This window comes from Hyperolius riggenbachi, chromosome 11, assembly GCF_040937935.1.
Source record: "Hyperolius riggenbachi isolate aHypRig1 chromosome 11, aHypRig1.pri, whole genome shotgun sequence".
In the NCBI taxonomy this organism is placed as follows: Eukaryota; Metazoa; Chordata; class Amphibia; order Anura; family Hyperoliidae; genus Hyperolius; species Hyperolius riggenbachi.
Window position 1 is genome coordinate 190,875,065 of NC_090656.1, and position 24,920 is coordinate 190,899,984.

At 47.2% G+C, this 24,920-nt stretch overlaps 1 protein-coding gene across 3 annotated transcripts in view; it reads left to right on the forward strand.

Moving 5' to 3' along the window:
* Nucleotides 1-24,920, forward strand: part of LOC137538867 (transmembrane protein 272-like) — a 168,285-nt gene that overhangs the window by 14,987 nt on the left and 128,378 nt on the right. For 2 of the 3 annotated variants that reach the window (XM_068261251.1, XM_068261253.1), the window contains exon 2: nt 5,405-5,611. The exons of the other annotated variant lie outside the window; for it this stretch is intronic. The gene's annotated coding sequence lies outside the window, so the exon portion shown is untranslated. The remainder of the gene's footprint in view (nt 1-5,404; nt 5,612-24,920) is intronic. 3 annotated transcript variants of the gene reach the window in all.

Genomic DNA, 24,920 nt, shown 5'->3' on the forward strand with positions numbered 1-24,920 from the left:
GAAGTTCCTAAACGCTGTCTTACAGGATAGTCCATCTACCAACTCTAACCCATAAGGGGTCGGGAGAGGACTAGTCTACAATACCTGTCCAGTACCTATAGCTATGAAACCTAAACTCCAGCGAGATAGGTTTTGCTAATTGCCTAGCATAAGCTAGGATCAGCTCATTAGGTTCTAGTTGCAACAAAGGTGCCAAAGTGTGCAATAGAAAGAGAAATACATTTGCATGCAAACAAATTCACAGACATATTAACCAGTTCACCCCCAAGGGTTTTTATCCTAACGGACCAGAGCAATTTTCAGTTGTCAGCGCTCCTCCCTTTTATTCCCTAATAACTTTATTACTACTTATCACAAGAAAATGATCTATACCTCGTTTTTTTCGCCACCAATTAGGCTTTCTGTGGATAGTACATTTTGCTAAGAATTTTTTTATTCTAAATGCATTTTAATGAGAAAAACAGAAAAAAAAAGAAAAAAAATCATTATTTCTCAGTGTTCAGCCTTTATAGTTTTAAAATTAAACATTCTCCTGTGGATAAAACAAACACGTTTTATTTGCCCAGTGGTCCCGATAATTAAACCGTTTAGATTATGTCCCTACCACAATGTATGGCGACAGTATATTATTTTGAAATATAAGTGGTTATTTTTCTGTTTGTTCTGGCCATAATTACAAGCCCCTATGTAATAAATTAAAATTAATTTTCCCCCATAAAATATAGAATAAAAAAAGCTGAGTCCCTAAGGCAACTATTTTTTTTTTTTTTAAGCTGATTTTTTTTTTTACAAGTGTTTTTTTTGGGGGGGAGGGTTGGAAGTGTAATTTTATTAATGATGTGTATATACTTGAAAATGTATGTATTTTGTAGGTGTAATATACTTTTTGGCCACAAGATGGCGCTGGTGAACACTCATAGGACGTGTTCACTTTTTTTTTTTTTTTTTTTTTACACACTTTATTAAACTGTTACATTTCCTGTTTATGTGAATGGACGTAGCCGCTGTTCGTGGTCACGTCCATTCACTCCAGGCACTGCGATTGGGTAGAGGACTGTTCAGTCCTCTTCCCCAATCGCCCAGCACGGGATCCCGACGGTAATGGCGGCGGTAGCGGCGGACACACGGCGGTAGCAGCGGCGGGAATGCGCGACGTATTAAAACGTCATGTTGCTGTTAATAGCGGTAAGCATGACGTTTTAATACGTTAGGATGGCGGTAAATGGTTAATGTAAAAATCTAGTGTCTTAACATCTGCAATGCTGTCATAAGTAAGAACGAGTTGAAAGATAAACCGTGGCTGTATAGAAAATAGTAGAAAGTAGTAGAAAGTAGAGGAGGAAAGAGTTAGAAAGAGGAGGGAAGGGATAGTAGGAGAGGGTTCCAGGGACGAGGGATAGTAAATCTGGCATGTCATCGTTGCTTGTGCGAGCGACCATGATCAATTCATTGATTACGCACCATAGCTATTTGGTCAGGAGTTAATAAGTAGGATATCAATGGGTCCCAGATTTTATGGAATTTTTTCATGTTATCATTCATACGGGCCCTCAATTTTTCAAAGAACAGGATATTTCCGAGCCTATTTTAGACCGCCCCAAACTGAGAGAGATTGGGTATTCCAAGCTGCTGCTATTTTAATTTTGGTTACTGTGAAGATATAGTTAATGAGAGCATTTTGGGCCGGGGAGAGGGATGGGTATGGACAACCTAGGAGAACATGGAGAGGGTTCCGCGAAACTGGGGCGTTGATCAGGGATGAGGCCCAGCTGCAAACTCTAATTCATAATCTACGTACTTTTTTACAATTCCACCATATGTGAGCGAAGGATCCTATCATTTTGCACCCTCTGAAACAGTTCCCTGAACATTCTTTATTGTATTTGGCCACCCTCTGGGGGACCAAGTACCATCTGAATAATAATTTATAATTTATCTTAACTAGGTCGGCATTGATAGAAATTTTAGGGATATTTTCCCAAATATCACACATTTCAGTGTAATCGATCTGAAGGCCCAGTTCTTTTTCCCATTTAAGTATATAGTCCGGTTTGTTTTGGGAATGCGTGAGGGTTAGTTCTCTATATATGGCTGAAATTACTCCCGGTGCTTGTGGGTTTGAGTCGCAGATGTGCTCGAAGAAGGTCCTACTCATAGGGGACTCCGTATGTGTGATGTGTCGTTTCACAAAATGGGTAATTTGCATGTAATGGAACAGCTCAGAGGGGGGAAAGTTAAACTTTTCACGAAGATAGTCTAAAGGCTTAATGCCTGTATTAGTAGCAAAGTCTTGAATCTTAATTAGACACGTTTTTTAATAGTTCAGAAATGGAAGTAAGGTAAGTATTGAGTCAGATCATCTAATGATCTTAATTAAAAGATTAATTTTATTCACCAACTTCAACACATTTAAAATGTGCAAATACAAAGGACAATTCCTTGCATAACCATCATAGTATCATTAATTTTGTATTATATTAACAGTTATAGAAATGCTCTCAGTTAATTCCCTACCACACTAAGATATTAGTCAATTTTCTTTTGATGCATTTCGTGAACAAGAGACATAATACGGGTCACTTCTTCAGGAGTAGCATTTTTCCCGGCTCAATAGCCATAGCAATCAGACCAGCTGCTATGGGGCTCTAGAGCATAGGTGGCCCAGGTGATACTTAATCTGTTCACCATTAACTTTCTTGTGTTCCTCCACCCTCTGACTTTGTCTCAATGCCCATGAACTATGTGCAGTGTTGACTGCATGAGAATGTAAATTGCCCAATTAACTAAAATCCACAGAGTAGGGGCAGGTAGCAATCTTTAGGAGCGCCTACATCTGAGGGCCCCGTGAAAGTTTTGCTATGGGGCCCCCATGATCTCTAGCTATGCCACTGAGGCTCAGTAAACACATTTTACTGTTGGCTGGTATCCCTTAAACTAGTAGAGTCAACATGCACATCTTTCTTTAAAGGGGAACTGAAGAGAGAGGTATATGGAGGCTGTCATGTTTATTTCCTTTTAGACAATACCAGTTGCCTGGCAGCCCTGCTGATCCTCTGCCTCTAATACTATTAGCCATAGCCCCTGAACAAGCATGCAGCAGATCAGGTGTTTCAGTGGTTCAGACTTATAAGTCAGATCTGACAAGACTAGCTGCATGCTTGTTTCTGGTTTTAATCAGATACTACTGCAGAGAAATAGACCAGCAGGGCTGCCAGGCAACTGGTATTGATTAAAAGGAAATAAACAGGACAGCCTCCATATACCTCTCTCTTCAGTTCCCCTTTAAGGTTTAACTCCCATAAGAACGGCGTGTCTCAGTAAAGGTGAAACAGGTAAATATTTGTATGTAAGTATATGTGTAGAAAACCGAGGAATTTGCAATCTAATTCCTACCATAAATACATACTGTATAATCTAATGTATTTTTTTTAAAGCACACACTTTGTCCTCTAGATGGTGCTGTTGCTTCTGTCACAGTTGTCCGGCTCTCATTACAGATTATATGTAATTAAAGTGAACCAAAGAACCACATAACTAAAGATTTGATACTTACCCATGACTTCCTCCAGCCCCACAAGCTCGTCTGAGTTCCTCGCCGACCTCCCGCGGTCTGCCGTTCAGCCGCGATCAGCCCCGTTAACAGCTCAGTTATGCTTGCACATAAGACCCAGACTGTACGCGACTGAGCTGTTACCGGGGCTGATTGTGGCTGAACAGCAGACCGCGGGAGGACAGCGTTGGACTCAGGCGTGCTTATGGGGCTGGAGGAAACCCTGGGTAAGTATCAAATCTTTAGTTATGTTGATCTCTGGTACACTTTAAACTGATTGTAAAATTAATGTTGTTGTTGGGTTTGCTACAAGTCCAATTTGACCTAACAAAATTCTGGTATACATATTTCTTGCAAGTATCGTGCTCCACGACCCTTCTCTGTCTTAGGTTGGGTTCACACTACCACTAAAAATGTTCCAAATGAAATGGAATGGATGTGAACGAATCCAATGCTAAGCAATCAGTCCGTTGGAATCAGAATGGAATGGATCCGTTCATTCCATTCCAACGAATGGAACGCAAGGTCCTGCTGCACAATAATTCCGGATTGGCTGGACAAGTGTAGGCTGATGGAATCAATGCTAGCCTAGTCTCACCAGGGATCTCGCTGCTTACGTTTTCCAAAGTAATCACCTGCTGCCGTCCATTTAGATCCAATGGGACTTAGCCCTCCCTAAGGAGTATTTTCCTTTGTTCACTGAGAGTAGTGAACCAATAAAAGTCCTTCCTGGTGCTCAGGGAGGATTCCCATTGGTCTTTTGCAAACCAGTTGTAGCCTGATGCTTCTGCTGGGGCTCTGTGATCAGTATAACGGCATTTCAAGCATGCAGGGATCCAAATGGACAGCAGTGGCACAGCAACAGGTACCGAGCAGGTGGAAGTCGGAACGGAAAACCGGATGAAAAAGTAATGCCAAATTCAGTTTTTCGTCTGGTACAGTGTTAACCCAGCCTTGAAGGAAACCTAAAGTAACTTCTTCCAGCCCCCTGAAGTCTTCTTGGTCCCTCACCATACTCCCCCACTCCGCCGTTCCTCCGGTGTCTCCCTCCAACAGGCTTCTTACAGCCCCCTGTATCTTCCTGGTCCCTCACCGTCATCCTGCGTTTAGCTGTTCCTCCGCTATCTCCTCTGTAATCCGTCTGACTGACAAGTCGGCCGGCCACTCCACATGCGTGGTGCTGGCCATGCATCTCCACTATTGCGGTCCCACAACCGGGAGCGTTCTGCACATACGCGGTAGCAATTTTTGCTTACTGCACAAGCAGAGATGGAGGACGACTGCGGCACGGGGCCTCACATCCAATGTTGTAGGGGGACACCGGAGGAACGGTGGAGTGGGGGGAGTATGGCGAGGGACCAAGAAGACTTCAGGGGGCTGGAAGAAGCCCCAGGTAAGTTAATAAGCATTTTGGTTTTTTTTTACTTTAGGTTTCGTTTAAGGCTGGGCTAACACTGTACTGGATGAAAAACTTAATTGAGCAGCATTACTTTTTCATCCGGTTTTCCATTATGTTCGCCATCTGCTCGGTACCTGTTGCTGTGCCACTACTGTCCATTCAGGTCCCTGCATGCTTGAAACACTGTTATCAGTGTTGCCAACTCATCCCTTTAATTACTGACACATCTAAGTTATACAGGTTCTGGAGCTATGGTACTTACACATAGTCAGTGCCTTAACTGCATCTACCTAGCCACAAAACCTGTATAATTCATATGTGTCAGTAATTAAAGGGATGAGTTGGCAACACTGACTGTTATACTGATCACAGAGTCCCGACAGAAGCATCAGGCTACATCTGCGCATTTTTTTTTTTTACTTTAGGTTCATATTAAGTTCTAATTAACTTTTTAGGAAGACCACTACAAAGGCCTCCTGCATTTACTCTGAGGGTTGAATAAGAGGATAGAGGCGCTCGTTCCTGTCTTATCAATGCCACTCCGCACAACTTGTTACTGACCTGAGGAAGCAAGGCCAACCTGTGAAACACGTACCGTACTAATTGTGCACTAAATATATTTTCCAGTGGCCATTGTATCACTGGCTCATTCTTCTAGAGAGGTAGGTCAACCTATCACTTAGATTTTAATATTTTAATGTATTTTATTATTCTGGGCGCTCCTTCCAGTAGGTGTTCTAGTTTACACCTTAGTCCTAATGTTGTATTATGTTTTTCTATCCCTTTTTAATAGTCTGCCTATAAGTACTCCCACCATCAAGGAACCTAATCATCTGGAAAACAATGCCCAGGGGTGGAAACTCCAACCTGAGCAGAATAAGGAATCTTCCGTAGGCATTAAAAGTGGTTGCAACGCACAAAACATGAGTATAACACCTAATCTCCATTCCATAGGTGTTTTCATAAAAGACACATGATGATGCGGCTGCATTTCCCATAAAATACACATATACACATAATCTGGCAGTGTTTCCCATATAATACACATAATCTGGCAGCATTTCCATATAATACACATATTGTGGGAGACTGCTTCCTCCCCCCCCCCCCCCCCCCATCCCATTAGTGCCCCCTAATATCCATTGTGTTAGTGGCACCTGATATTTAAAAAAAATGTACTCACCTGGCAGAAGACTCCTGTCAAGGGCTCCAGTGTCGCTCTCTGATCTTCAATGCAGCAGGTCCAATACCCAAGCCAGGATTCTGAGCAGAGCAGGTCTACAGGGAAATGGCACCTGAAGCCCAGCACTGGAGACACACTAAAGGGTGCTAAGTGTTAGCACGGCAGTGAAAAGCCGCTTTTGCACGTGCAAACTACTTAGCACCCAAGTTTGCACGTGCAAACTACTTAGCACCCAAGTTTGCATGTGCAAATCCTTTACACTCGCGTTAGCACATGCAAAGTCTTTAAACTCGAGTTAGCACTTGCAAAGCCTTTACACTCGAGTTAGCACTTGCAGAGCCTTAACACGCGAGTTGGCACATGCAAAGCCTTTACACGTGATAACTGAGTTATCACGCTTTAGTGAATCAAGCCCCTAGACTCCAGTGCTGGGTTTTGGATGCCATTTTTCCCTAGCCCTTCTGCCCGAACAGTGAGCAGGCTGTAGTTTGTGGAGGGCGGAGCTTTCAGTTACTCGCTGCTAGCACCACTCCTCCACCCGCCGACTGCTACCAACTCCCCCATCAGTCGGATGTGAGGAAAACAAAAAGTGAAATATGGGAGCTAGGCTACCGTTTCTTCCCCCCACATTAAGTGCCACTAGGGGCACTGGCCGTCAAGTGCCTTGCTTGAGATACAGGCCTGTGCAGGAGCCCTCACAGAAGCTTATTTAGGAGGTGACAACGTCAGCCCACTCATTCAAATCTGCCACTTCTAGGGCCTTCCAGTCTGTGCAGACAAAACGGGTGCAAAAAAGTGCTGAAAAGTTATTCTAAATGGAAAATGAAAAATGATCTACTAGGAGAAAACTCTGGAAAGCCTGGGGCCCACATGCAATAACATTTTATCATGAGTTTTCTCCTAGGAAATCATTTTTCATTTTCTATTTATAATAACTTTTCAGCACCTTGCAATGAAACAATACCAAAAAATAGATGGAAAAGTATTATCAAAACTATTTTAAGTATTTTCTTGCTTGTTGGTGATTTAAAATGCAGTTTACTGACAAATTTGAAAATATCCCTTGGCAGAAAACTTGGGAGAAAAAGCTAATATACTCATACACTCAGGCCCAGATTTACTTCACAGGAGCCTATAGGCACAGGCAGGGCCGGGCTGAGGCAGAGGCGAGAGAGGCTCCAGCCTCAGGGCGCAGTGTAGGAGGGGGCGCACAACTCACTCAGTTATCATTCACCTATTGTGTTTGAAGCAGAGAGAAATAAGAAAAAGGGATACATGGCAGTGACTACAAGCCAGATAACTAGAGATTAAGGTGTTGGGGGCCCTGGGGCGCATATTAGTCTAATAGCAATCAGTGTGTGACGGCTGGTGTGGGAGGGATGGAGGGGCGCACTTTGGTATCTCAGCCTTGGGTGCTGGAGGACCTTGTGCCAGCACTTCGCCCTCCTTGATCCTACAAACCTCCTCCAAACTGCATTGGAATTGTGCTGGCTGGTCCAGCTGTCACTTCTCCCTTACTTCCCTTGCCTGTCATAGATAGCTACATATGCTCCTTAGCATTAGGTAGCCAGAGGTACCCTTAGTATTAAGTAGCCAGTGGTGCCCTCGACTGAAGGGAGATCTTGTCAGTGCCAAGAGCTGGGTGAGTAACATCTCATTTACACTCTGCTCAGGACTCTGTATAGGGAAGGATGGGTGGGGGTAGGAGGGGGGGGGGGGCTCGGGGAGGGGAGTGAGCCGCCTTTCTACCATCAGGCGCATGTAGGCACGTGCCTACAGTGCCTTATGGTAAATCCGGCCCTGCATACACTACATTGATTCCCCATCGATATACAGCAGGTTCGATCACTGTGATCGCCAGCGGGTCGGGGGCACGTCGTTAGCAGTGTTTGATTCTGCAACGACTGAAGCAGCAATAATCTCACCTATCCGCCAGCGCGAGTTCCCAGGTCTGTGCTGTCCCTTTCTCCAGCTGGCTTTCTTCTCCATGTCACGTTCACTTCCTGTCCCTTCCTGTGAAAAGGCGCAGTTTAAACAGTAGAGCGCCCTCTACTGCTTGAACTTTCACTTGTCACAGGACGGTACAGGAAGTGAAGGTGAGATGGAGAAGAAAGCCAGCTGGAGAAAGGGACAGCACAGACCTGGGAACTCGCGCCGGCGAACAGGTAATATCATTGCTGCTGGCCGGGGGAGGAGGTGAGATATGCAGAGGCAGTGGCAGCTCCACAGGTTGTGAATCGACTTCATGCTGAAATCAGTTCTAAATCTGTGTGCAGTGTATGGGCAGCCAATAGATCCCTCTCTGATCAGATTCGATCAGAGAGGGATCTATCTGTTAGGCTCAACACACACCATACAATCTTGATTGTTCAATCTTACCACTTTCATGTAGTATAAGAGCTTATCCAATCAATCATTCAAGGTATTTTCAATCTGTTGGCCCTTATACTACAAAGATTTGGTAAATCTGTACAGCCAAGATTGTATGGTGTGTGTTGAGTCTGTCTGTTGGCAATTGACCAGTGTATGCCAGCCTTTAGGCCTGGAACCCACTAGCAGTACATTAGCAGTACGCTAGCACTTAGAAAAGGCTGCTAGTGGGTTTGAGCCCTAAATGTGATGGAAATAATCACATTCTGTGTTCAATTATGTCTTAGGGTGCCCACTAATGATACAATCTTGATTGTACAATCTTACCAATTCTATGTAATATGACGGGCTGCCTAAAATATCAAAAGTATACTCACTCAGTTTACTCTTCTACCACATAGATTTGGTAATATTTTACAATCAAGAATGTATCATTGCAAAGCATCTCAACTTATTAGTAAATGGGGGTTGGTCTCGTCTGTCTCATGCTTGCAGCCATGAGGACTGTCCTGGGGATGGATGCATGCATGTTTGCCATCAAAAGAGTTCCACCAAATGGTTTCCCCCCCATTCTTTCTTTTTATTTGTCCTAATAGCATTTAGTTTCTACGCATTCCAAATATCAATCAATGTGACCCCTTCACCGGAAATGCTGGTGATTCAAATAGAGGTATATTCAATTAACTCCATTCATGATTGGCAGTGGAATCCCAAGTATTTAAAGTGAACCCGAGGTGAAAAATTGATGAGATAACCAATTGTATTTATGCTCCTACTCCTTTTTTTAGGTATCCCATGGTTTTATTTTATATTTAAACATTTACAAACTAGATTAAATGTTTTGTTGCCTTTAATCAGTGGCAGCCTATTAAGAGTCCCACAGTTAGAAAAAGGTCAATAGTTCAGTTGTATTCTGCCAGGAAAACTTTATGGGTGTAATTTGCTTATCAGTGATGTTTACTATATTGCTGACAAGGTACCGACAACACAGAAGCTGTCACTTGCATGTCTAGAAATTAACTCTTTCAGGCAGCAGAATAAAGCAAGTATAAAAGCCTGATTATTAATATGTCTTGTACTGTACATACACGTTTATCTCATCATGTCACACGTCGGCCGTCGCCTTGGGTACTCTTTAAAACGCAACCTGTGTGTCAGACTTGACATGTTCATTTTATGCAACATTGCCACCTTTTCTACAGTGTTATGATTAAAAAAATTAGACTATAGGCATTCATATTTCCTTGCTGCTTGTAATACCTTGTACAGGCATAAAGGCAGCAACTGAAGACGCTCACTTGCCCGGTCATCTGACCATACACCAGACTCTGCGTTGAAAAAGAGATTGCCGTAGGGATAGGTGGGCAGGCAGAGGGCATGACTATGTCCTGTAAAGCAACGCCATTTCCCCCCCACCTGGTCAAACACTTGTACTGAAGTGGGCAGGCACGGTCATGGCTTCGTAGAATTTGTAGGGTGTGCCAACACCCCCATCCACTCACTTGTAAATAAGCAAACCTGTGATCCAAGGCGGAGCAAATATATATTCAGTTACAGAGACGTGAATATGCGGGGGCTTACCAGGAAGTGCCAGGAGTACTTCTTGTTACTCCTTGTAACAGGAAGTATATTCGATTCTGCATACTTATTTTTTAAACCAAGCACTGCAAAGAGTATAGTAAAGCTGCACAGAATGCTGTCTCATGCCACGTGGGCACTGTCTGAAGTGTCACACAAATTAATCATTATAACACAAACCTGAGATGGCACAAAAAAAAGTTAGATACTTACCTAGGTGGAGGGAAGCCTCTGTATAGTCCAGAGGCTTCTCATTCCTCCTTGACCCCACCGCTGCCATGCAGGGACACTCTGATCCGACAAGAGCCTGTTGGATATGTTCTGGTGGGAGCTCTCTGCACTGTGCAGGAGTGCAGCCATACACCTGCATGAGTACAGCCAAGCCTGCACATTAAGCTGAAGTCATTGGTCTCAAGGAGGACATCGGAAACCTCTGGAGGATCCAGAGGCTTCCCTCATTTTAGGTAAGTATCTAACTTTTTTTAACTGCCTCAGGTTTGCTTTAAAGGGAACCAAGTGCCACTTTTTCTTCCTGATTTCTAATAGCTATAGGAGCTGCCATGTTCCCTTCTCCCTTTCTAGCTGCCCATTATTAATGTGTGAAGGTGTGAAGAAAGCATCTGTGACTATTCTAAACTCTTTGAAGCACAGTGTCCTATCTAAACTCCCCCCTGCTGATGAAATACTTACATTAGTCCTAATCTTCCTGAAATTTCTGTGGTCACGCATGCCTCGCAAGTAGGGTAATAATACACGCTGCTAAAGTTTTAAATGTAAAAATAAGAGGTAAATTTAGGTTAGTTTTTTTTATTAATGTGCTATTGAGATACTATGGGTGCTAAAAATGGTACTTGGTTCACTTTAAAGATAGGAAGGTCTTTCTGACATTTCTGTTACCCTACTGATGTTCACTTGGAAGCGGATTTGGTTACACAGTGTTACATAATTCCTATCCAAATCTAGTGCGAGTCAATCTTCTCATTTGTTTGAACGGTGTTACATAAGGCCTACTTTAATAGCATTTCCTTTTGGGTCACACTGATGCATACACTCCACTCCTGTGTTGTCAGCTTTTAAATCAGCCTAATTAAAACACAAAATATACAATATTGGCAAGTGTCTCAAGGTTATGATGTCACCCCGCACAGTCATGACTCACAGAGGAAAAAGGCAGAGGAATGTCAGAGTACTGGAAGGGGCAGAATCATCTGCTAAGAATTCAAGCATCAGGATAACTTTATTGGGGATTCCTTCCTGATATTTCCCATTACACGGTTACATTACATTCCTATTTCCATTATATTGAGCACGTACAAATTTGTAATTTTTTATTCATTTTAATAATTGGGTGGCAGAGGGATCAAGGGATTAAGTTCTCACCTCATAGTGCTCGATTCCCAGATTCAAATCTTGGCCACTGGCCAGTACACTATCTGCAAGGATTTTGTATACATTCCCCGTCTTTGCCTGGGTTTCGTCCAGGCACAATGGTTTTCAAACACATCCGAAATTGTACTAATAAGTTAATTGGATCCCCCAAAATTGGCATTAGGAGCACCATTTTTGCTGCCAAATTCCACCCCCTATGGCTGCCAAGCTATCTGCCACTGCCTCCCCCCCCCCCCCCAATCAGTATGGTTCTTGAAGCCCCTGACACGTTTTTGGCAGTGTAGTGACTCACCTGTCCTGGCTGTCGCGCTCCTCCATTGGTCTGTTGCTCCGTGCGTTGCCATCTTTATCCTCACAGGGGTTCTTTTTCTCTGTGACCCACGGTATGTTATTACATAATATGCCCAGGGCAGCCATCAGGGGGGGCAACTGACACTGCAGTGAGGGGCCCATGGCTTCTGGGGGCCCCGGGCCCCCCAAGCGCTGGAAGGACCGCCTGAGCTGGCTGGGGGCCTGTGGCTCACTAACCAGCACACTGCATTCCAGCACTGACAAAAGAGGCACAGGAAGAAAAGAGGGGTACAAAAGAGAATAGATAAAGAATAAGAATGGACCTAGAGGTCCCTATCTCATTTGTTAACCGGGGACTACCTGTATTTTGCTAGTATTTGACTCCACCCACAACATGCCATGGCCACGCCCACTTTTTCCGCATCTTGCTGTGCATGCCGCTTTCTTCAGTGCCGGAGCCATGAACATTTTTTTGCCGCAGTGCACTTCGTGCACGGGGATGGGGTGGCTAGTGGGTGGGCACAGCAACCAGTGGGTGCGCCCAGGGAGGGGGGCCCCAGGCCTGATGTGTGGGGGGCCCCAAAATTTCTGATGGCGGCCCTGAATATGCCAGCCCCAGGAACCACACAAAGTTAGGGGGAGACCTGGTGGGGCTTGGCAACCAGCTCAGGGCCACATGGCAATTGCCCAGGTTGCCCTATGGTTGTGCCAGTCCTGGAACTTAGATCACTCTCTGATGATATTCAGATCAGAGAGGGATCAATTGTTCTGCTACAGTGGGTGCAGGGCTGGCGCTACTATACAGGCCAAGGGGGAAATTGCTCAAGGGCCCCCAAGTGCTGTGCCCCTACCCCCCACCAGGTCTCCCTTGACTTGTGCTCCCCAGGCCCCTGCAGCATTTTTGCAGCATAGCATAGCAGTTCACCTGTCCCAGCGCACTGTGCCATCAGTGCTCGGTGTCTTCATCCCCGTTGGCTGCCTCTTCTCCATGACCTAACCGCATGTCATTACATAATAACATGCACCTGGTTGCTGAGAAGAGGCGCCCCTCTAAAGATGAAGAGGAGAGTGCACAAACTATCTATGCAGTGGCTGGATAGTGTACTGGGTAAGGGCTCCGGCTCTGACAAAAGAGAACAGGGCTCGAATCTCAGCTGTTCCTGTTCACTAAGCCAGTACCTATTCAGTAAGGAGCCATTGGGCAAGACTCTCCAACTCTGAAGGGTAGGCTACTGAGCACACCCCTAGTGTCTGCAGCTCTCAAGAGTCTTGAGTTTGACAGGGGAAAAAAAAGCGCTAAACAAATGGTGTGTGTGTGTGTGTGTGTGTGTGTGTGTGTGTGTGTGTGTGTGTGTGTGTACGCGCGCGCGTGTGTGTGCGCGCGTGCGCGTGCACGCGTGAGTGTATGTGTGTGTGCATGAGTGTATGTGTGTGTGTGCGCATGTGTGTGTGTGCGCATGTGTGTGTGTGTGTGCGTGTGTGTGCGTGTGCGTGCGTGTGCGTGCACGTGTGTGTGTATGTGTATGTGTGTGTGTGTATGTGTGTGTGTGCGCGTGCGTGCGCGTGCGTGCGCGTGTGTGTGCGTGCACGCGTGTGTGTGTGGGTGGCCACCTAAAGAATGGGAAAAAGCAAAGCAGAACCAACTCCTTTTAGCTTTCTCTGAAGGGAGGTAACAACAGGGTCAAAGCTCAAGTAACCACAGGAAGACTCAGATCTGTGGGGACCCCCCCAACCACTTACGCTCCCTGCCACTGATATAGAAGTCCATCCTCCAGATCAGGTGTCATGGGGGGGGGGTCATAATGGACACATTTGTTATATATGCTGTTGAGGTCACCAATATGAGGTGGAGAAAAGAGTGTAAATGTTGCCTCCCCCTTCCCAAAGTATAGGGACAGATTTAAGCAAAGACCACATAGGCCATGGCCTAGGGCACTACAAGATCTAGAGTGGGTGGGCAGCAGGCTACATTAGGGGAGAGGGTCACCTGTCTACCTATACTGGAGGGAGGGTGGGTCATCAGGCTATCTGTACGAAGGTGAGAGGGTCTTCTGGCTTCTTATAGTAGAGGAAAGGGGGGAGGGGTCATAAGGATACCTATACAGGAAGGAAGAGGTGGTCATCAGTAGGGCTGAGCTCTCGGATTCCGAATTTCGAGTTTGCCATCGGAATTTGGCAGTTCCGAGTAAGCACTCGAAACTCGAAAATTCTGCAATTCCGAGTACCGAATTCGTGTTTACATTGAAGTCAATTGTGCTAAATTCCGTGGTGAATTGTGAAGCCCCCTTACATGCTATCATCACCAAATTTGGCATGTATATTAAGCAGAGGAGTAGGAACATGGTAAAAAAAAAATTTGTGAAAAGACCTTATAGTTTTTGAAATAAACGATTTTAAAGTTTCATAGGAAAAATTATTTTTAAACTGTGTAAAATGACACTGCTGCAGTACAGGTTACTGCATTCCGAGTTCTGTATACATATTGTATACATTTCATGAAAACAGACAGCGTGGGGTCCCCCCTCCCAAGCCTCCTTAACCCCTTGTCCCCCATGCAGGCTGCGATAGCCAGAATGCGGAGTCCCGGCCACGTGGGGCTTCGCACCCTGAGCTATACCAGCCCGCATGGTCCATGGTATGGGGGGCTCTGGAGGAGAGGGGTGGCAAACCTCCCCCTCTCCCCCAGAGCCCTTGTCCAATCCATGGACAAGGGGCTCTTCCCCACCTCCGGTTCCCCAGGAGGAGGTGGGGGCCGCCGACGTCCTGGGGGGTTCATGGTGCCATCCGGGGTTCCCCTTTAACAAGCGGACCCCGGAAGCCGCCCCCTCCCCAGGAGAAATGAGTATAGGGGTACACAGTACCCCTTACCCATTTCAGCAGAGTTAAAAAAAGAAATAAAAACATGACAACGAAAAAAGTCCTTTATTGTTCTAAATTAACCAGGGATACTTACCTTGGGATAATCTCACGCCAGTAACCTCAGGAGTGGTCCCACGCCAGTATCCTCTTAGGACATCTCACCACCCTCCCACACTGACGAACTCCCACCACTGAATGGTCACAGTCAGCCTCTGCATCTGTATAGCAGAGGCTGAGAACACGAAAATTTTGCCTTTAAAACAAGAAATTTCGGCAAACAGTGATGCAATCAAAATGGCCACTGGGAAATCCCCGATCGCTGGAGGCCACACTAGAGTGGCGAAACCAGTGATTTTTCACATAGATGGTGGGTCCAGGTGACCAGAGCAGGAGGTGCCCTAATCCCCTGGACCCACCCATTCATGTGAAATAACGCGTATTCTGACACTCTGAGGTGGCCTCCGGGGAACGGGGATTCCCCAGCAGCCATTTTATTTGACACTGTTTGCCGAAAATTCTTGTTTTAGCAAACAATTTTCGTGTTTCTAGATTATGCAATACAGATTGCAGAGGCTGTCTACAGCCATTCATCCCCAGGAGTTCTGCAGGATCGGCAGGTGCGCGGGACCTCCTAAAAACATAGAGGGGGGCACAGCGCAGGAAGGTGGGAAAGTGGGCACAGAGCGGCGGGGAGGGGGGGAAGCCTCCCCTCCCTCACCTAGGGCCCCCCTTGCGCACTCCCCCCACCTCCAGAATTCCAGCCAGCCAGCGGAACGGCTTACCGAGAGCGATAGCTCTGTGTGCCGCTGGTCTGGTATTCTGCACTGACACTGTCCAATCACGCTTGCGCAGTACTTCCTGTGAGAGCGTAATTGGACAATGCAATGCAGGAGACCAGACCAGCAGCGGCACACAGAGCTCTTCTCTCGGTAAGTGATTCCCGCTCGCTGCCGCTGCTGGCTGCAATTTTGGAGGGGGAGCACGGAAGGTTGACCCTAGGTGAGGGAGGGGAGGCTTCCCCCTGCCCCTCCCCGCCGCTCTGTGCCCACTTTCCCACCTTCCTGGGCTGTGCGGTTCCCCCCTCTATCCTCTTAGGAGATCCCGCGCACCTGCCGATCCTGCAGAACTCCTGGGGATGAATGGCTTTAGACAGCCTCTGCAATCTGTATTGCATAAGCTAGAAACATGAAAATTTTTTGCTAAAACAAGAATTTTCGGCAAACAGTGTCATAAACAAAATGGCTGCTGGGGAATCCCCGTTCCCCGGAGGCCACCTCAGAGTGTCAGAATACGCGTTATTTCACATGAATGGGTGGGTCCAGGGGATTAGGGCACCTCCTGCTCTGGTCACCTGGACCCACCATCTATGTGAAAAATCACTGGTTTCGCCACTCTAGTGTGGCCTCCAGCGATCGGGGATTTCCCAGTGGCCATTTTGATTGCATCACTGTTTGCCGAAATTTCTTGTTTTAAAGACAAAATTTTCGTGTTCTCAGCCTCTGCTATACAGATGCAGAGGCTGACTGTGACCATTCAGTGGTGGGAGTTCGTCAGTGTGGGAGGGAGGTGGGATGTCATAAGAGGATACTGGCGTGGGACCACTCCTGAGGTTACTGGCGTGAGATTATTGCAAGGTAAGTATCCCTGGTTAATTTAGAACAATAAAGGACTTTTTTCGTTGTCGTGTTTTTATTTCTTTTTTTAACTCTGCTGAAATGGGTAAGGGGTACCGTGTACCCCTATACTCATTTCTCCTGGGGAGGGGGCGGCTTCCGGGGTCCGCTTGTTAAAGGGGAACCCCGGATGGCACCATGAACCCCCCAGGACGTCGGCGGCCCCCACCTCCTCCTGGGGCACCGGAGGTGGGGAAGAGTCCCTTGTCCATGGATTGGACAAGGGCTCTGGGGGAGAGGGGGATGTTTGCTGCCCCTCTCCTCCCGAGTCCCCCCATACCATGGACCATGCGGGCTGGTATAGCTCAGGGTGCGAAGCCCCACGTGGCCGGGACTCTGCATTCTGGCTATCCCAGCCTGCATGGGGGACAAGGGGTTAAGGAGGCTTGGGAGGGGGACCCCACGCTGTCTGTTTTCATGAAATGTATACAATTTGTATACAGAACTCGGAATGCAGTAACCTGTTCTGCAGCAGTGTCATTTTACACAGTTTAAAAAACATTTTTCTTATGAAACTTTGAAATCGATTTGCTCAAAAACTATAAGCTCTTTTCACAAACATTTTTTTTACCATGTTCCCACTCATCTGCTTAACATACATGCCAAATTTGGTGATGATAGCATGTAAGGGGGCTTTACAATTAACCGCAGAAGTTAACACTATTTAATTCAATAGAAATGCACTCGGAACACGAAAATTCGGAACACGAAACTCGGTTTTCGCATGCGGTACACGAAATTTCGACGAAATCGGAATTCAGCTGTTCCGATCAGGCTATCTAAATTGGAGGAGTGGGTAAGAGTCATCTGGCTACCTATACTAAAGGGGGAGGCTGCTGACAGTGGCCTTGGGCGGTAAAGAGTAAAAATCCGGCTCTGCCAAGGTCTGGAGGGGGACAAGAACTAGTTATAACCCTGCTTCCCTACAGTAAAATATAATTTGTGCCGTTAATATAATGAATTAATAATAATATAATACATAATAGTATATAACAAGTATGTATCACTGCTGAGTCGCATGGTGGAAATGAAGATGTGAAATATAAACAAATCTCGGTACCTAATAAGCAGCATGACACATTGGTTGGAATCGTGTAATGATCAGCTAGGCTGTGGCTTGCTTCCAGTTCCTGTTGGCACATACCTGTCCTGATCTCATCTTAATATTATGCCACACTTTACGCAAACAAGTTCTGTACGCTCAGATGTGTTGCAGCATGACACTGACAAAGATTTACTCCCCTAAACTGAAAGCATTGGCTCCCGGCTCTACCATTTACTTATCTATCCATCTTCCATACATAGTGCACAGATGTGGCATTCCCGAGCTCGGTGACCTGGACAGCGATGAGGAGCGGTAATTATCCCTCGCTGCGATTTTACGCCACGGAAGATCGAAGGTGATTTCTAGGAAATATCACTGGAATATTTCTTCTAATTTCTCCCTATTTCCTCCTAATAAAAAACAATAACATAAAAAATGCATTTACTTTAACCACTTAATGACAAGCTGACTTATAAAAACATCCTGCTTGAGTCTCTTAATGGCTCCAGGGCGTTTTATAAGTCAGACAGGGCTGCTGCCACTGAGCGCGTGCACGTGCATGTGCACACTCCCGCGCACGCACGTGCATTCGCGTGCACGTGAAAATACTGAAAAAAAAGCCCACAAAAGAAAAAAATACACCTTTATTTACAAATACTATATTGTCACCATATTTTGTACTAGGGACATAATTAAAATGTTGTGATAACCAGAACAAATAGGCAGATAAAATAGATCATTTAAGTGATTAGTAGTGATTAATCTCGGCTCTGCCTGTTCAGTAAGCCAAGCACCTATTCAGTAGGAGACCTTAGGCAAGTCTCCCTAACACTGCTACTGCCTATAGAGCGCGTCCTAGTGGCTGCAGCTCTGGCGCTTTGAGTCCCCCAGGAGAAAAGCGCGATATAAATGTTGTTATTTGTCTTGTCTTGTCATTAAGCTATTGGCAAATGAAAGGGATGAGCACTGAAAGGCGAAAATCGCTCGTCCATTAGGGTAAAAACGCCTTTGGGGTGAAGTGCTTAATCACATGAAAACTTTATATACAATAAACTAATGAGATACATAATTATACTGTAAACTCTACTCTGCGGTCTATAGTGTTGGGCGAACACCTAGATGTTCGGGTTCGTGAACGTTCGCCGAACATCGCCGCGATGTTCGGGTGTTCGCGCCGAACTCCGAACATAATGGAAGTCAATGGGGACCCGAACTTTCATGCTTTGTAAAGCTTCCTTACATGCTACATACCCCAAATTAGCAGGGTATGTGCACCTTGGGAGTGGGTACAAGAGGAAAAAAAAATATTTGAAAAAGAGCTTATAGTTTTTGAGAAAATTGATTGTAAAGTTTCAAAGGAAAAACTGTCTTTTAAATGTGGAAAATGTCATGTTTCTTTGCACAGGTAACATGCTTTTTTTCGCCATGCAGTCATAAATGTAATACAGAGAAGAGGTTCCAGGAAAAGGGACCGGTAACGCTAACCAAGCACCAGAAGCAGCACACGTGATGGAACAGGAGGAGGCGCAGGAGGAGAAGGCCATGCTTTGTGAGACACAACAACCCAGGCCTTGCATGAGGACAAGAAGCGTGCGGATAGCATGCTTTGCACCGCCATGCAGTCATAAATGTAATAAAGATAAGTGGTTCAATAAACAGGGACCACGCGGCAACGCTAACCCAGCAGCAGCAGACGTGATGGAACAGGAGGAGGCGCAGGAGGAGAAGGCCACGCTTTGTGAGACACAAGAACCCAGGCCTTGCATGAGGACAAGAAGCGTGCGGATAGCATGCTTTGTACCGTCATGCAGTCATAAATGTAATAAAGATAAGTGGTTCAATAAACAGGGACCACGCGGCAACGCTAACCCAGCAGCAGCAGACGTGATGGAACAGGAGGAGGCGCAGGAGGAGAAGGCCACGCTTTGTGAGACACAACAACCCAGGCCTTGCATGAGGACAAAAAGCGTGCGGATATAGCAGCAATGCTTTTTGCCGCCATGTAGTCATAAATGTAATACAGATGAGAGGTTCAATAAACATTGACTGGCAATGCTACACCACCCCAGATGTTCATTGGTCATGTTACTTGGTTGGGGTCCTGGAGTGTTGCGTAGTCATTTCTAATCCAGGATTGATTCATTTTAATTTGAGTCAGACGGTCTGCATTTTCTGTGGAGAGGCGGATACGCCGATCTGTGACGATGCCTCCGGCAGCACTGAAACAGCGTTCCGACATAACGCTGGCTGCCGGGCAAGCCAGCACCTCTATTGCGTACATTGCCAGTTCGTGCCAGGTGTCTAGCTTCGATACCCAATAGTTGAAGGGTGCAGATGGATTGTTCGACACAGCTACGTCATCTGACATGTAGTCCTTGACCATCTTCTCCAGGCGATCGGTGTTGGAGGTGGATCTGCACGCTTGCTGTTCAGTGGGCTGCTGCTGCATGGGTGTCAGAAAATTTTCCCACTCCAAGGACACTGCCGATACCATTCCCTTTTGGGCACTAGTTGCGGCTTGCGTTGTTTGCTGCCCTCCTGGTTGTCCTGGGTTTGCAGAAGTCAGTCTGTCGGCGTACAACTGGCTAGAGGAGGGGGAGGATGTCAATCTCCTCTCTAAAGTCTCCACAAGGGCCTGCTGGTATTCTTCCATTTTGACCTGTCTGACTCTTTCTTCAAGCAATTTTGGAACATTGTGTTTGTACCGTGGATCCAGAAGGGTATAAACCCAGTAATTGGTGTTGTCCAAAATGCGCACAATGCGTGGGTCACGTTCAATGCAGTCTAGCATGAATTGAGCCATGTGTGCCAGAGTCCTACCAGAATCCTCATCATCCTCTTGTGAGCGTTGTGATAGTTGTTGTGATGCATCATAGTCGTCACCTTCCTCCTGGTCTGCTTCTGCTGACCATTCGCGCTGAATTGTGGAAGTCCAACGTGCACCGCTCTGGCCCTCGTCAGTGGTGGCATGAAATTCCTGCTCCAACTCCAGCTGTTCCTCCTCCTCTTCTTCGTCATAGCTGCTGGGGCCAGCGTTCCCTGAGGCGGATGGCCTGATGTTGGTACCATCACGCTGATCGTTTTCTCCTTCAGATTCCCCCAGTTGCATCACGACAGCTGTTTCCTTGATTTTCAACATTGACCTCTTCAGTAAACACAGCAGTGGTATGGTAATGCTGACTGAAGAGTTGTCACTGCTCACAAGCAACGTGGATTGCTCAAAATTTTGGAGGACTTGGCAAAGGTCCAACATGTTGGCCCAATCGGATCCACAGAAGCTTGGCAGCTGTCCGGATGCGCCTCGGTACTGCGCCGTCATGTACTGGACCACTGCACTCTTCTGCTCACAAAAGCGGGCTAGCATGTGCAGCGTAGAATTCCAGCGCGTAGGGACATCACACAGCAAGCGATGGTGGGGGAGATTCAAGCGCTCCTGCATCTTGGCGAGTGCCCCCGAAGCAGTACTGGAATTTCTACAATGTTTGGCCACTCGACGCACCTTCAACAGAAGATCGGCCACGCCTGGGTATGTCCTCAGGAACCGCTGAACTACTAGGTTCATCACGTGCGCCAGGCAAGGGATGTGTGTCAGCTTAGCCAACCTTAAAGCGCGAATGAGATTACTCCCATTATCACACACAACCATGCCCGGTTTCAGGTCCAGCGGTGCCAGCCACAAATCCGTCTGTTCCTTTATTCTCTTCCAAATTTCCTCCCCTGTGTGCTGCTTATCCCCAAGGCAGATCAGCTTCAGCAACGCTTGCTGACGCATGCCAACAGCTGTGCTGCACTGCTTCCACGATCCTACTGCTGCTGGGTTAGCGTTTCCGGATGAGGTACAGCTTTGAGATGCGTTGGAGGAGAAGGAGTCAGAGAGGTAGGTGCTGCTGTTGTTATCCAGTGGGAGGGACGGCGGTGCAGCTGTTTGCGGCGTGGGCAACACTCGCGCCGTAGCAGGTGAGGAATCGCTGCCAGGCTCCACAAGGTTCACCCAGTGCGCGGTAAGGGAGATGTATCGACCCTGGCCGAAGGCACTCGTCCAGGTGTCAGTGGTGAAGTGAACCTTGCAGGCAACGGCATTCTTCAAGCTTCGGGTTATTTTGCTGACCACGTGCTCATGCAACTCAGGCACTGCAGAGCGCGCAAAGTGGTAGCGGCTGGGAACCACGTAACGTGGGATGGCCACTGACATCATGCCCTTGAAGCTGTTTGTCTCCACCACTCGATATGGCAGCATTTCGCAGGCCAGAAGCTTGGCTATGCTGGCTGTTACTGCCACGGCCCGGGGGTCATTTGCTAGCAATTTTCTCTTGCGCTCAAACATCTCCGACACAGACAACTGAACCGTAGCGCTGCACACAGAAGGGCTGTTGGTTGTTGTGTTTGATGAAGACTGGGAGACCTCAAGAGCACTACTCCGGAAAGTGACAGTGTCAGCGTCGTCTGATGTTTGTGAATGTTGTGAACCACGCAATGGCTGGGCTACCGCTGCTGCTGAGGCGGGTCTGGTGGTGAGTCTGGTGAACCCAAGGGAGGCAGTGTTGCTGGTACCCTGTCCTGCCGAGTTTGCCCACAGAGTGGGATGTTTGGATAGCATGTGGCGGCTCATGCTGGTGGTGGAGAGGTTGTTAATACTTTTCCCCCTGCTCAGGCGGGTCTTGCACACCTTGCAAATCGCCATGGTAACATCCTCAGTGCAGTCTTCAAAGAAAGCCCAGACTTTGGAGCACCTGCCTTGCTGGCGATTTCTGTTTGCTCCTCTTTTGCCTCTCACTTGAACTTCCACGCTTGTGGTGCCTGAAATTGCGCGCCGCCTACCTTGTGGCACAAGGCGAACTCGTGCAGCAGTGGGTTCTTCAACAGACTCATCTGTGCTGCTGCTACGACGGCGATGTTCTCGTTCACAAACAAAATCTGGGTCTCTGTCCACATTGTCCATACCCTCCTCTTCCATCTCCTCAAACTAGTCATATGTCATTGTGGGGGGCCGCCGCCGTGGAGTATAGCTCCCCAGAACAACCTCTGCGCAGCTCACTCCAACGTCGTCTTCCAGATCTTGTCGGCCGACCTCCTGCAATTGCAACCCCTCCTGCCCAACTTGCTCTGGGATTTGGGTTTCCGAGTCCTCCTCGGACTCGCCTTGTATTTCAGTGCGCGGTGCATTTCCCACAGTTAATGGTTGTGAATCCGGGCACAACATTTCTGGCTGTTCCTCCATTGACCTTTGAAAGGTGGAAGTTTGTTGGGCTGGGAATAGCTCCTGCGAATACCCCATTGTGTCCTGAGGTAATTCATCAGACTGGTTATCTGGCAGTGTCGCTGCCGGTTGTGTCAGCTTTGTGCCCACTGGCTCCTTGTAACTGGCTGAGGACTCGGACCTCGTGCGTGATGTGCTGGTGCTGCTTAACCCACTGCTGGACGCTTGAGAGGTCATCCAAGTAATTATCTGGTCCTGTTCTTTTAGATTTGTGAGGGTTGTTGTCCTGGACAACATGGGCGGTATTGAGTGGGTTTTCTTGGGTGCTCCCCTGTGGCCTGTACGTGAATCGTCAGGGGAAACACCTCTTCCCTTGCCCCTCCCTCTTTCACCGGATTTCTTCCTCATTTCACTTATCCTTACAGTACATGCTGACTGGCAGCAGTACAGTGGAAGTACAGAAATGCTATACAGTACCACTATTCCCAGCAGCGACACAGAGCACAATGCTATACAGTGGCGGGTGAGCGGTGTACCACTATTCCCAGCAGCGACACAGAGCACAATGCTATACAGTGGCGGGTGAGCGGTGTACTACTATTCCCAGAAGACACAGAGTGGCAGTAAACAGAATGCTATATAGTGTGGCTGAGCGAGGTACACAGAGTGGCAGTAAACAGAATGCTATATAGTGTGGCTGAGCGAGCGGTGTACTACTATTCCCAGCAGACACAGAACAGTAAACAGAATGCTATATAGTGTGGCTGAGCGGTGTACCACTATTCCCAGCAGCGACACACAGCACAATGCTATACAGTGGCAGGTGAGCGGTGTACCACTATTCCCAGCAGCGACACAGAGCACAATGCTATACAATGGCGGGTGAGCGGTGTACCACTATTCCCAGCAGCGACACAGAGCACAATGCTATACAGTGGCGGGTGAGCGGTGTACCAGTATTCCCAGCAGCGACAAAGAGCACAATGCTATACAGTGGCGGGTGAGCGGTGTACTACTATTCCCAGAAGACACAGAGTGGCAGTAAACAGAATGCTATATAGTGTGGCTGAGCGAGGTACACAGAGTGGCAGTAAACAGAATGCTATATAGTGTGGCTGAGCGAGCGGTGTACTACTATTCCCAGCAGACACAGAACAGTAAACAGAATGCTATATAGTGTGCCTGAGCGGTGTACCACTATTCCCAGCAGCGACACAGAGCACAATGCTATACAGTGGCGGGTGAGCGGTGTACCACTATTCCCAGCAGCGACACAGAGCACAATGCTATACAGTGGCGGGTGAGCGGTGTACCACTATTCCCAGCAGCGACACAGAGCACAATGCTATACAGTGGCGGGTGAGCGGTGTACCACTATTCCCAGCAGCGACACAGAGCACAATGCTATACAGTGGCGGGTGAGCGGTGTACCACTATTCCCAGCAGCGACACAGAGCACAATGCTATACAGTGGCGGGTGAGCGGTGTACCACTATTCCCAGCAGCGACACAGAGCACAATGCTATACAGTGGCGGGTGAGCGGTGTACTACTATTCTCAGCAGACACAGAGTGGCAGTAAACAGAATGCTATATAGTGTGGCTGAGCGAGCGGTGTACTACTATTCCCAGCAGACACAGAACAGTAAACAGAATGCTATATAGTGTGGCTGAGCGAGGTACACAGAGTGGCAGTAAACAGAATGCTATATAGTGTGGCTGAGCGAGCGGTGTACTACTATTCCCAGCAGACACAGAACAGTAAACAGAATGCTATATAGTGTGGCTGAGCGAGCGGTGTACTACTATTCCCAGCAGACACAGAACAGTAAACAGAATGCTATATAGTGTGGCTGAGCGAGGTACACAGAGTGACAGTAAACAGAATGCTATATAGTGTGGCTGAGCGAGCGGTGTACTACTATTCCCAGCAGACACAGAACAGTAAACAGAATGCTATATAGTGTGGCTGAGCGAGGAACACAGAGTGGCAGTAAACAGAATGCTGAGCGAGCGGTGTACTACTATTCCCAGCAGCGACACAATGACTGGGGGACCCTGGCTAGCGTGGCTGGAGCGCGAACTACCCTGCCTGCCTACCCAAAGCTAAACCCACAGACAAATGGCGGAAATATGACGTGGTTCGGGTATTTATTTACCCGAACCACGTGACAGTTCGGCTACCAATTACCCAAAGGATCTAGTTTAAACTCATCACCACATCATACAGTATGAAGCTCTATATAAGCTGTCACCTCCTTACATTTCCTCATTTATCTCCAGATACCATCCCAGCCAGAAACTCCTCCCAGGAGATCCCTTTTGTCCTGTAGCTCCTCCCAAACGCGTGTACAGGACTTCTCACAAGCATCACCGCTCCTTTGGAA